We start from the raw sequence: 14,786 nt of genomic DNA, 5'->3' as shown, positions 1-14,786 counted from the left end.
GCATATTTTCCCTATGTAATGAAGAATTTGAACTGAAGTTAAACATGCGGGACAAAAGTATTTTTCATAAATGTCAAGCTTGGGTAAGTTGTCACATTTGAACATGTTTAAGAGTTTATTCAGTTTATCAATTACAATATTTGTTGACCAGATTAATATGTTTCCTTTCACACTCCTGAATTGTTTTGTGTTTTATGATTGTTATGCTGTTTGGTTGAATATATATATATATATTTTTCCAGGGCTTTAACGGTGCAAATGTCCAATAGCTTTATTGATAACACTTAACAATAAGGTTCATTATTTAACATTAGTTAATGTATTTACTAAAATGAACTAACAATTAGCATAACATTTGTTACAGAATTTATTCATCTTTGTAAATGTTAGTTCATAAAAATACAGCTGTTCATTGTTTGTTCATGTTAGTTCAGTGCATTAACTAATGTTAACAAATACAACCATTCTTTGATTTTAATAATGATAAAAATTAATATTAACTAAGATTAAAAAATGTTGAAGAGTTCATTCTTAGTTCATTTTAACTAAGGTAGTTTACTAATGTTAACTAATGGACCTTATTGTAGAGTGTTACCGCTTTTATTTTTTCAAGGCAAGACCTTCTCTGTGCAGAAAATGATATAAACCCGCCCTGAAAAATACTCAGTGGAGTAAACGTGTGACAACTAGCCCCGGTCTCCCTCACAGCGAGAAGAGCTGGATTCAGCGCGTTTTAGAAAAAGCGCGTTTCCTTTTAATAACCTCCCACTTTTTTTCCCTTATAATTTTTCTTTTTTGAATTTAACTTTATTTTTTCTTCCTTCTCTTTTACCTGGTTACCAATAAGTTGGAAAAAATAACGTTTCGATGTTTTAGCTAAACGTGCTCATCTAAAATGTGGAATAACTAAAGTTTTGACATCTGACTATTTTTTCGATCTCTAAATACATTATGCTTCTCTAATCCTTCAGATATGGTCATTTGTTTAACGAAAAAAATGCTTAAGATCTGTTTTCAGGACAATTGTTGCACTTTTTCGTACAATCTAAAGCTTAATAAATGTAATGCTGATGTGAATGAAAGGAAAAGACACGTGTGAGGAAATATAATAATATGTAGGCTAATATAATATAATATAATATAATAGCATAATATAATATAGATTCAAACGAAAACTAATAATAACAACAACGTTCAGAGAAAGATAAAATAGCGCACAATCTGTAAACATTGTCATTGATTTGATAGTTCATTCCTTTTGATTTGATTTTTAAAAAAGTAGACAATTGTGTTTTGTGTTGAACGCAGATGAACTTTTAACAATGAATCCAATTCAGACAAAATAACACCTCACATTTTCAACCATTCCTTTTTTTTTTGGAAAACAATTATAGCAAATAAAATAGAAGATTGTCTTCCGTGTTTAGACTTGTTATTTAGAAAAAAAGCTGCAAAACAATCCGTTTGGAAATGACACAATCATAAAGTACTGTGTAGGCTAGCCTATAGCCAGTATTATTATTATTTTAGTCAAGGGATTAATACGGGATTTTTAATAGATTTGTCGTTCTCATTCGTTTTTGGCCAAGTCGCGTTTTATCTAACCAATAAATTGCGTGTTTATTTCATAACCGTTTTTTTTAAAGCCGTAATAGTCAGTAAATGAATAAACAGGCTGATCAAAGCTCAGCCACATCTGTTCATTAAGAAACGTGGCATCGGAGCCTCGATCACATCATCGCACACCCGGCGCACAAAAGCGACCTGCGTCCTCGCGCTCTGATTGGCCAGTCCGCAGCGCTGCGCTCAGCCGAGGCTGTGATTGGCCGGTCCGCAGCGCACGTCACTGCAGGAGAGAACATACTGGGCAGGATGCTGAGGACTGGTACCATAGCTGCGAGACCAGCATCATCGGCATCATCATAATCAATATAATCAATGCTGCTGTGGAGAGTTTGCCACCTGTTGTAAATGCTCCAGGCGGCACGCGACCAGAAAGAGTAGAGCGGGCTTGTTTTGAGGAGAAATCCATTGTTTGGTGAGCCCGAGAGGCACATTTAGGGAGGAAAGGAGACATTGTGGATTACAGACATGCTGCATGTTTCGTGTGTTCCATGTGCAGTCGCACGAGGATGCTGATGGTGATGCCATTTGCACGGAGGGATTCATGAGGTAAGCCGTGCACTATTTCATCTCAAATGCCTTTTGTTTTCAGTCCATTTGAATTAAGAAAATCCAGAAATAAATATCGTAACCTCGTTATTGATAGATTTATCATGCACTTGGCTCTTTGCGAATTTAGTGGTTCGCTATAATTAAAGTGGATCCTTTATAAACGCCTACAATTTTACATTGGATCACACACACACAAAAAAGCAAACCCAATGGAGTTCGTTCTTCCTTGACCGTTATTAGACAATAGATAACCTGTTTTCTCAGACATGAAAGCTGAATATCCCACATATTGATGACGGTTTTTAGGCCTAATAAATGTCATATTTTAGCTTAAAGAGTGTTTAGCAAACTAGTGGTCAGAGGTTGTATAGTTCATCATCAGAGCATATTCTTAAAATAAGATTTAACAGACGGGAGTCTGCCTGTGTTCTTGATGAAAGGCGTAATTATAGCATAAAGAAATAAAAGTTTCCAAAGAGATCACTAAATTATGTCACCCGAACACATGGGTGCCTTAAACTCAAAGTGTGTGTGTTTAAGAAAAACAATCCTTAAAATAATGCCACTAAATGTGCTTAAAAATATATATATAGCATTGAAGATTTTATAGTGAGATGACCTGCAACATAATCATCTTTTTTAGGCATGTATCTTTTATAGAATGAATCTGGTTTGATTATAGTAGTGGTTTGTTGTGTGATATGTATTTTAGACTGTTAAAAAAGCTTAATTTCGGATTGCAGGAATTGGCATTACATAAATGTGAGATTTGAAATGAGATTTTAGTAGAATTATATAAATATACACACCTGAGCACCATAGAAAAAGACATATTGTTTAATAATATGCTTATTTAAAGATACACACATTTTACAATTGTGTTGTAAGTACATATTTGAAATGAAATATTAAAAGTACAATAAAATCAAATATTATGTATGTGTGTGTGTTTTAGTTCTGGCCTGCAAATGCTTTTTTTTGCCATATCTTTTGGCTGTTGATAATGTATTTAACGAAATGCTTGCAATTTCTTTGTAGATGTGTTTCTGCAGTCATAACACCCAGACCAGCGATGTACACACGGCTCGGGCCTGAAACCTCTTTCTGAGGGTTGGTTTCTCTCTTTGGTTATCTAGCTGTATGAGTTTTAACACTTTTCATAAAGCTAGATAACCGAAAGTAGAAATAATTCTCAAAATCTGTTGAAAATATCCTGAGAGCAAGAGAGAACGCCCACTTTTACTTCAGGTAATTTTTCACATGGATGTTTTCATTATTATTATGTTTTTTTTTAAATCATCAAATCAGAATTATTCCAGATTGTGATTTGTTTGTCAGAATATATTAACTCACAAATGATGTTTCCAGTCTAAAGCAGTTGTGTGAATGCAGATCAGAACATTGTCTCCACTGAAATGTGGATAATCTGCATTTGTAATGAGAGTCTTTTTGTTCTTTTCTCTCGACAATCATTTTAAAAGATGGACCTGCACTATTAGTAACACAATCGTGCAGCGCTTTTAAAACACTTGGAGAGATTCCCATTTTGCCGATTTTCGGGCTCATTTTGATGATGTCGTCAGGTGAAGGGCATTGGACTCTGACTGGTGGGACGCTCACTATAGCTCAGCATTAAAAGAGGCACTTGAAGGCTATTTGTTGTGGTCTGCAGCCTAAACGGAGGCCTTAGGATTGTCCTGTAGTTCTGTTTAGACTCTTTCTGCTGGATTTCCCCATGTGAAAGACAGAAACAATGGCAAGCAGTACAAACACTTATTCATTCTCTGTATACACACACACAGGGAAAGCGGCCTATCATTGCATTCAGTGGCTGCCTAAATGAGGCTGCGTTTAATTCTTTAGGAAAAATCCATTGCAGTAGGTAATGATATACACTGCTAATTGGTTAGACTCAATGTTAGGTTAGACTCAATGTTAGGTTAGACTCAATGTTAGGTTAGACTCAATGGAGAGCATTTTATATGAGTATAACATGAGGATATTCTCATGCGCTTCTGCACTTTCTGGATTGGACATCTTCAAAAGCATGCATATAAAAATGCACGTTTGTAGTTCATTTTCTAATAAAATTTGCCTATATATATATTCAATAAAATTATAACATATATAATAATATATATTATATAATATATATATATATATAAAATGTTATATTATGTATATACTGTATATATATATATATATGTGTGTGTGTGTGTGTGTGCGTATATATATATATATATATATATATATAATATTGTAATATATTCTATATTCAATAAACTTATGTTTAATATATGTATTTATTTTGTATCTATTAATAGTTTTTTAAACATTTTGTTTTATATTATGTATATTATATATATATATATATATTATTTATTTATTTTATTACAATTATTTTAATAAAATGTATTTATTTATGTATTTTATGCTATCTATATATTACACACATCATCACACACATATACACACATATATATATATAATGCCATGGAATCAGCTTGGCAATAATAATGAAGTGTGCTTTTTAAAGCTGGTTTTTCATGTTGTCTTCTTGACACTTTCCATTTCTTTTTCTCTCTCTCATTGTCTTACTCACTCTTTCCCTCTCGCCTTTCATACAGACTCTTATTTTCATCCACAATATGGCACAATAAAGACAACAAGGGCACAGCCATCAGTGAGAGAGATGCTTGGAGGAACATGGCAGTTTCCATTTGCTACATCTTCCTTTCTCCGCCTATACCCAGAAAGCCCCGGTGCCATCTGTACCCCTGTGGGGTGCGGGAGAATCCGTGCCAGTGCCAGCGGCGACACAACCCTCGACTGGAGCCCACGACACAGACGGCACAGGGAGAGAACGGAGGCCATCTTGACGGAGATCTTACACGAGAAGCTAAGATGGCTGGGCTGGCACATGAGGTGAGTTGCATCATGGGTCTCTTTTTTTTTTTTGTGCTTGTGTGTGTTTATGGGGGATATTATAGCTCCCTTCATTTGCCCCCCCCTTGCTTCTAGCCTATCTGATCTTACTACACTAATTAGCGAGAGGGTTTTGGCGGGAGCTTGGCGAGGAAGGGAGGGAAGCAAAGAAAATAAATTAACTGGCAATGACTGTAGCAGCGACTGCCATCTTCCTTTGTTAAAGATGCACTGTGCCTCCATTATATATTAACAGAGATCTCAGAGTGTTCGTTAAGGCATGCAATCAGATTCATCGCCCTAAATCTAAAACTCACTGTCCATCCATATACAGTATATATATATATATATATAACTTATTTATCATTTTCAATATGTACTCATAATTTTCTGATAATTCTTATTAAACTTACAACAAATATTTATATACATATATTTCAAATTACTCAAATCTCTCAAATTTTAAATCTCTCTCTCTCTCTCTCTCTCTCTCTCTCTCTCTCTATATATATCATTTTAATAAGTATTTAATAAGAATTATCAGACAATGATATTTTTTATGAATTTGCAGGGTGCTGTGCAGTTCAATAATCAACATTAAATCCATTTGATGTACCTAAAGAAGGGAAAAATTATTCTACACTTTTGTTTTTGTCCTTTTTATTCCCCACGAAAAGAGATTTTTTTCTCTTTTAGCTGGCTTATTTACAATTCAGATTTTTTCCTTATAGCAAATAGCTTTGCTGAGGACGGATAATGAGGGGTGGGAGGATAAAAAAAGAGAAAATAATGAAACTAGGGCTGCTAATGAGTGGCGCTAAGCTAAGATCCTCTTGACATAGATGCAGTGAATGAGAGTGAGGGCTGGTTTAAAGAGACAGCATTCTCGTGGGGATGAACCCTGTTGCATTCGGCGGGATTTATTCTATTTTCACACATTCAAAAGTTTTAGAATACCAAATCAGGCGCCATAAATACGAACGAACAAATGCACGTTTAAAGAATGAGCACATGATTGAATTAGTGTGACTTTATGTAATCTTTTGAAAAACGCAATCAATCCGAATGTAGATAATCACATTTTGTCAAACGCATGCAATTTAGAATTGCTTTGAACATTTTCCTCTCATTCAAAATACATAAATTCATACCTCTTGCCAAATTAATAAGATATTCAGGTAGCTGACGTGAAATACCTTCGGAAACTTGGCCTGCGATGTATGTGATTTTATATAGCCTATTATTTTGGTCTTTAGATCAATTGAGAGAATAGCTAGAATATTTTTACTCTAAAATGCATTTATCATACTTAAAATAACCTACACTGTAAAAATGATTTTTCAAAGGTAATAATACAAAGATTGAGTGTGCTTTACAGGAAAATACATCATTTCAGTCTTTCTACTTCAAAATGGTAACACTTTACAATAAGGTTTCATTAGTTAACATGAACTAACAATGAACAAAACTATCAAAATTCAAAATTAATCTCAGCATCTACTAATGCATTATTAAAATCAAAAGTTGTATAGTTGATGAACTAGCATGAACATGAAGGTCTGTATTTAACAAACGTTAATAAATGCGGTGTATATCGTTAATTGTTTGTTCACTGTAAAAAATGAGTTATGACAACGTGTTTTACATTGCTTTATCTCATCAAAAAGCAATTTTCAACTTTTTTTATGTTATTCAAGATTCAACTCATTTTTTAAGTCAGTTTAATGTAATTTAAGTTGAATTGACTTAAACATCCGAGTTGACTGTGCTTAAAAATGTAATGCAGCAACCTTTTTTACAGTGTTCATGTTAGTTATTTCATTATTTCACAAATGAGACCTTATTGTAAAGTGTTGCTGTTTAATTCAATGTGTTACTTGCTCTTTACAAGCAATTTCTGAGAGTAAATGATTCAAAATAGTCAAAAATAACATTTTTAGGCCTGGTTTCACAGACAGAGCTTACATCAAGCCAGGATTAGGCATTAGTTTAATTTGGACATTTAAGTAGCTTTTATAAACATGCCTTGAACATCTTGAGACAAAGCAGTGGATCTGACATATTTTAAGAAATGCCAGTGCAAGTTGCTTTCAGTTAAAACAGCTCGAATGTGCATTTTGTCTGTGAAAACGAGTTGTGAAAATGAGTTTGAACCAAAAATCTTCATAAAAAGCTAAACTCGTGGAAGTCAGAGTATCTTGCTGCTGCTCTTTGGCCTTCACACAGACACACACAATGCAATTTTCCAAACAGCATGTGTCCCAGGCCCTGGCAGAAACGGCCCGTCGTGCCCCTGGCGATCTGGTTCGGGGGGTTCGCGAAGGGTGAAGCTGGTATGAGGGCCGGCAGCTGCAGCATGCGTGGCTTTAATGAACAGAACGTGGTGTCGGCCATTAATATTCTGCCCAGCTCGCGGCTGGTCCCTCGCGCTCAATGGAGGCCCCCTCCTTTATAAAGAGCTCCGCTTTCCCACCATTGTCAGGGCCGCCGCTCCTGCGGCACGAGAGAGGGGGCAGGGTGGGAAACACCGATGCAGACCAGACACCACCAGATGCCAAAGACACGAGACGGTTATGCAGATCGCGGGGCCCTTTGTGTGTGTGTGTACAGGGGTGTGTATGTTTACAGACGGAGGCTGTACGCCACCTGATCATCTTAATTAGTTTGCATGTAGTTAATAGGTGTCTGAGTCTGAGTGGGATGCAGATGTAAATGTGCCAAGTGTGGGGGGTTTTCCTTCGCCTTACAGAATGTGCTGAAGGTTATTTTGTTGGTTTTCATTTCTTTATTGCATCCACGTTTAGCTGTGTTAAAATCATTTTGATAAACGTTCTATTGTTTTAGATTTGATAAATTGGTAACACTTTACAGTAAGGTTTCATTTGTTAACATTAGTATTAACTGACATGAACTATGAGCAATACATTTGTTACTGTATTTGTTTATCTTTGTTAATGTTAGTTAATAAAAATGCATCTGCATTCACAGTGCATTAAATAATGTTAACAAATACAACTTTTGATTTTAATAATGTATTAGTAAATGTTGAAATTAACATTAAGATTAATAAATGGTGCAGTTCATTATTAGGTAATGTTAACTATTTTAGAGATTAGGGTCAATAATTTATATTTGAAAAGAAATGAATACTTTTATTCAGCAAGGATACATTAAAATGACCAAAAGTGACATTAAAGACATTTAAAATGTCATAAAAGATTTCATGTTCAAATAAATGCTGTTCTTTTTATGTTTTCTTTTTCAACTGTGATAATAAGAAATATTTCTTGAGCAGCAAATCAGCATGTAAAAATGATTTCTGAATAATATCTGGATTAATTAATGGCTGCTGGAAATTCAGCTTTGAATCACAGGAATAAATTACATTTGAAACTATATTAAAATAGAGATCAGTTATATCAAATTGTAATAATACTTAAGAATTTTGTTTTAACTATTTTTGATGCAGTCTTGGCAAGACTTGGCATCCCTGAATTTTTTAACTGTAGTGTTTGTTTGTGTGTGTGTGTATACAATATATGAAAATCATTGCAGTATATAACTAAATATTAAGCTGAGTGACATTATTTAAATTATCACACAAATACATTTTTCCTGCACAATATTTCACAAACTTATCAAACATTAAGTGTGCCTTATGACTTTTTTGGGCCACTAAACATCATATTGGCATGTATATTGTATATTTAACAGGTAGCAAACAATATAAATTGATCGCAGTGCCAGTGAAACTGCAGTGATGTACTTGTTGTGCTTATTTCTGGTGTAAATATTTGAGCAATGTCCTCAGATATCAGTCTCCTCAGATACAGTAAAGAGCGACACTGTTTGTTGATGAAATGAAAAGACCTCTGGGAAACGTACAAGGCTGCATGGGTTGGTGATTTGCATCGGCACCGTGATGAAGGTCATATGACATCAGAGGCGGGCACCTCGTGCACCGTGAGCTCCGCGGAGTAAAGAAACCATCAAACAACAAGCCCACCTCAGTCTCACCTCATCAAAGACAGGGCAAAGAGAGACAGAAGTCAGTGAAAACCATCATGCCGCTGATAATATGAAGGTTTGAAAATTAAAAAAGAAAAGAAGGAATATAGGGATGGGATTTAGTGACACGTTGCGAGATTGATAGATTCAGAGGATGGCAGGAAGGAGGGGCTGTTTCGTAAACCACAGGTCTGCATGCTGATTGGACACCTATAAAAACATTTATCAGAATTAATTTGATGCATTTGTTAATAGTCAGTTAATAGTTAGCAAGTAACATTTGTCTCTATGCTCACCACAGCTGCATTTATTGATCAAAAATGCAGAAAAACAGTGTAAACATTTTACTATTATAATCATTTATCTATTTTAATATATTTTATTATGTAATTTATTTGTGTGTTGGCATCTTTACTCCAGTCTTCAGTGTCATTCTCCAGTCATCCTTCAGAAATCATTTGGATATTTGCTGCTCAAGAAGCATTTATTATTATTAAATGTACTGCTTAATATTTTTGTGGGAACCATTTTTCAGGATTCTTTGATGAATAGAAAGTAAAAAAAAAAAAAAAACAGCAATGTTTTTACGGTCACTTTCGATCAATTTAATGTGTCCTTGCAGAATATAATTTCTTTAAAAAAAACGTACTGACCTTAAACTTTTGACCGCTTGCGTGATATGTAATATCTGAAAACAATGGTAATCTTCTATTCTTCTACTCTTATAATAAGTTCCTCTGACCTAATTAAAACCCAGCAGGAGGATATTATTAAAGCTTTAACCCTTTGTTTAATCACAGCAATCAGAGAATCTAAGTGTGTGAAAAGAAATACAAGATATGAAAAGGTTCACTAAATTTCACTAAACATTATGCTATTTGCATCAAATCGTGCTATTTGCTGTGATGCAGTGGATTGACTCACACACAAAAAAGGTCACAAAAACATGCTAATCACTGAATAAAACAAGTATTTCAGTGAAAGTCTATTGGGTTTATTTTATTTTAGAAATGTTGTGTTTTCTGGTGATAAGTAACTTTTACCACTTACAGTTATAACACTTTAAGTGCATGCTTGGTTGCTATTTAAGAGCAGATGCAGTTGATAGAGAGCGACTTCAGCCCAGTTTAAATAGCACACAGTCAAAGATGTATAAAGACGACAGACTTCTGCTCATGGCTGTTGACCTAAATACACAGCAGACATGATCTTGATTTAATCTTACCGGACTGTGTTAACAGATAAAGCGAGACGCTTCTCTTAATCCAGCTCGCGATCAAAAAGCGTGGCGATTGTCTATACAGTCAAGTGTTAAACATGTAAGCATTGTGCGATAGATAGAAAGAAAGACAGACAGACAGACAGACAGACAGACAGACAGACAGACAGACAGACAGATAGATAGATAGATAGATAGATAGATAGATAGATAGATAGATAGATAGATAGATAGATAGATAGATAGATAGATGCAAACAGATACAGGATAGATAGATAGATAGATAGATAGATAGATAGATAGATAGATAGATAGATAGATAGATAGATAGATAGATAGATAGATAGATAGATAGATAGATAGATAGATAGATAGATAGATGCAAACAGATACAGGATAGATAGATAGATAGATAGATAGATAGATAGATAGATAGATAGATAGATAGATAGATAGATAGATAGATAGATAGATAGATACAAACAGATACAGGATAGATAGATAGATAGATAGATAGATAGATAGATAGATAGATAGATAGATAGATAGATAGATAGATAGATAGATAGATACAAACAGATACAGGATAGATAGATAGATAGATAGATAGATAGATAGATAGATAGATAGATAGATAGATAGATAGATAGATGCAAACAGATACAGGATAGATAGATAGATAGATAGATAGATAGATAGATAGATAGATAGATAGATAGATAGATAGATAGATAGATAGATAGATAGATAGATACAAACAGATACAGGATAGATAGATAGATAGATAGATAGATAGATAGATAGATAGATAGATAGATAGATAGATAGATAGATAGATAGATAGATAGATAGATAGATCAGTCCTGACATTAATCTTAGTCTCTTAATGCAACTTTGGCCATGAAGAACTAATCTATCAAGAAGCCCAGATCTTAAGGATCTTTAAAGTACAGATGGATATTCCTCCATCCTCCGTTTTAGTGATTATGAGACGAGGGAACCCCTTAAGATGAGCGGCAAAGCAGGACAAGCTCACGAGAAGCACTTGACCTGATTTTTGAGTGAGATTTCGCTCAGTTGCCCGATTTCTTCATCCTCAGATGTGTGTTGGTTTGTTTATGGTTTAATCGCTGGAAATGTGCATTAGCACACGAGCCAATTAAATTACCCGAGTATTGAAAAAGATGTTTATAGTTTATTTATTAAGGCCGCTCATTAGCTGATGCAAAGCGCCTGTAACCCTTGAGGCTCGTGAGCCTCTGTGGTGAAACGCAGGAAAAGCCTGATAAAGACAACAGCTCAAACATCAGCTAAACTAGGACTTAAAGAGATAGTTCACCCAAAAAGTGAAAATCCAGTAATCATTTACTCGCCTTCATGTCGTTCCAAAGGGGAACTTTCAGAAATTTTTTTAAATGATCTTATTTTGTGAGAGCGAGTAAAAGATAGCACAATTTTCATATTGGGGTGAACTATCCCTTTAAGGCAAGACACCACAGGCAAAACCTTTAACTCTATTTTACACAATAACAATGTACTAAAAACGGAAACGTTTTTCCTTTGTGTTTTTGAAAGGTTTCACTGACAGACGACAACATTGTCAAAATGATCCCGTTCACACGGATGCGCGTATTTTAGATACTAAAAACGCGGTATTCTACTGCCAGGCCAGTAGATGGCGATGTCACTTCGTAAAGAATCTATGCGAAATCTATACAAAGAAAGACTGAAGACTGAACACGTAACACGTATACGCGTGGTCACCGTTTACACAAATTCGTGTTTTTGTAGTTTACACAGAGTTGATAACGGTTTCGTTTTCAAAAACTTGCACTTTAAAACCCGTTTCAAAAGTTTGCGTTTTCAGGACCCAAAACGCCATTGTCGTGTAAACGAATGGCCAAAACGCATTAAAAGTTTTCTGATTTTAGTTGAAAACAGTGTTGTGTAAACAGCCCCGTAGCAAGATGAAACCATTTTTTTTTTAACCTGGCTTTATCCATTGTTCTAGAAATGTATGCAAATTACTGCATTTTTAATAAGATAAATCCTCATTTGCATATTTAAATACAATTTCAGAAAACCTAAACTTACAGGCTAATAATATTAATGTTTTATTTTTACAGTGCCTTTCCAAAACCCAAAGGTCGATTTTTAAGGTCTTAACACTGGGGAAGTATGGTGATTTATTAGGTAAAAACCCCTGTTTACCTGTGGTGTCTTGCCTCAACTAATTTAGCCATTTCTGAAGGGTGACTGATTTTTTCGAAACGATGCGAACAGTCAATGAAGTCAAGTTCAAGTTCACAGATGTCTAGACCCGTCCCGTTCTATACCGTCCCTCTTTCTTTACATTCAGGGGGTCTGTCTGCCCTTTGACCCGTGCGTAAGTTGCTATGGAACGTGGGCGAGAGGGTTCAGTAATGTTCCCGTGAAAGGGCCGTGCTGTCAGGACTGTCTAGTGACGTCCCCCCCCCTCCCCGCCTCTCTCCGCAGCTGGGCACGGTCCCGGAGCCTGGGAATCTTCGGGCTCAGACCTGGTCCACCCCCCACCGAGACTCAGTCTAGCCGTATTCTCACCCCACCATCTGCACCATCCCGCTCTGGGCCCAAGTTCAAATCTATAGTCCCATAATATCAAGGTGCAAAGGTTTAGTTGTAATTACGGTAATGCATGTGTGTTTTTACGCACTGTTCAGTAAATATAAATGGAGATCTGCCAAGTAAGACCGGCGTCGCTTGTCGGTTTTGTAATTGGTTGTCGATGCTCTGAAGGTGCGTGTTGGAGTCGGAAAGAGAATTACTGTGTGTAAGAATGTGTGTGTGGCTGTCGGGCAGCAGGAGGGTAGCCTATAATAAAAGGAGACATTTGCATAAGCTGCATGGAGCCCAAAGAGGGTGTTCGGAGGAAAACAACAAGGAAGGGAAAAAAAGGACAAATCCTACGTTGTGTGGGCAGAAAGAGAAAGCGAGAGCTCGCGTATAGAGGAGAGGGTGGAAATTAACAGAGAAAGACTTGAAGCTGCTCCCCTGTGGTAATGAAAGGCATCAGGAACCTCTATGCATAATATTTGAACACTGTGACAGAGCGCTTACACTGTTTACAAAGCCTCATTGAAGAAGAGAGAAAGAAATTGATTACGGATCATTTATTTTGCTTTTGATGAGCGTGGAACGTGAAAATATTAAAATTGTATCATCGTCACTCTCTGCGTCTCTGTGTGAAGCTGTACGGGATTGTGTTTTGAGCGGCAGGTACAACGGCCCTGATCATTGGGCTAATAATGACCGTGCAATTAAAAAAATCACTGTTTGAGGAAGCAGGTCTGTTAGATTGTAAGTTAATGCACCTCTGGTAAAGCATTGATCTGTTTCTCTTTTACAGAACTCGATGGATACACACTTGTGGGATGAAAATCGACTAATTATGCATCCTGAGAGAACAATGGGAGCCTCAAGCACCTAGAAGTTTAATGTTGATGATGATGATGATATGTGTGTGTATATGAGAGCAAAAGTATTGTGTATTTAATAATAATAAAAAAAAATTGTATTGTACTGCATTGTATTTTAATTTAGATCATGTGAATCATAGCTGTCTTATTATTCATTATTTTTTTATTTGCATTTCTTTACTGTTGCTAAAAGATATACTCATATTTCTAAACTTTTAGAGTAAAATTAATTTATTCATTTATATAGCCTAATGTATTTTTTTTTTTTTTTTTTTTGCCCTGACAGGTTTTAAAAACAGAAATATAATGCACATTTTATACACACATATTTTTATTTTGACAAAAATATGTATTTTTCCAAGTTTTTTAGTTTTATATTTTTATTTTATCTATAAATAAAATATTTATTCTCTGTAGTGTATTGTATTGTATTGTACTGATGATTCAATAAAAAATAAGAGTGATTCAAATGTGAATGATATGAATAAGAATCCATTTTAAGCTTTGCAATAGTATTTAATTGAGTCAGGCTTTGTCACACCTGGCAAACGTGTGAAGAGTTAATTACTGTGAGTTAATTGGCTATTTTTAGGCTACATAAAACACTTGTATTAATGTTGAGATTTGAACATCTCGAACAGCAAATTTCAACGAGTAGCGACACATGCAAATATCGGTGGTTTATTGACGAAGTTTTGTAAAATATTTTATTAAAACACTTAAAATACTAACAAATTATTTTAGCACGATTTATTTCAAATCCAAATTTGTTAGCTTTTGTTTAATGATTAGGTAGCCTACACCTTTAAGAAATAGGAAAACACCTTGCAAAAATGTAGCTGATTTAATTTGTCATGAAAACGCTGTCTTTATCGTTTAGTAGGCTACCACACATTTGAGGGTCTGTAAGTGGATATCTGGATTTTTTTTTTTTTGTGCCTATATTTATTGAAAACAAATTTGACAACAAAGCATGTATAATTTTCTATCCGTGTGGCCTGTAT

General features: G+C 35.1%; 1 long non-coding RNA gene across 1 annotated transcript; it reads left to right on the top strand.

Moving 5' to 3' along the window:
* Positions 1–1,911: 1,911 nt before the first annotated feature.
* LOC311282489 lies at positions 1,912–14,311 on the top strand. The gene is made up of 4 exons (XR_014625948.1): positions 1,912–2,172; positions 3,214–3,423; positions 4,803–5,100; positions 13,713–14,311. It is a non-coding gene; the product is annotated as an uncharacterized lncRNA (long non-coding RNA).
* Positions 14,312–14,786: the final 475 nt, after the last annotated feature.

The sequence above is a fragment of the Rutilus rutilus genome (genome assembly GCF_951802725.1).
Source record: "Rutilus rutilus genome assembly, chromosome: 23".
Lineage (NCBI taxonomy): Eukaryota > Metazoa > Chordata > Actinopteri > Cypriniformes > Leuciscidae > Rutilus > Rutilus rutilus.
The sequence above is the reverse complement of the archived record's forward strand: the minus strand, read 5'-3'. Positions and strand labels throughout refer to the sequence as shown.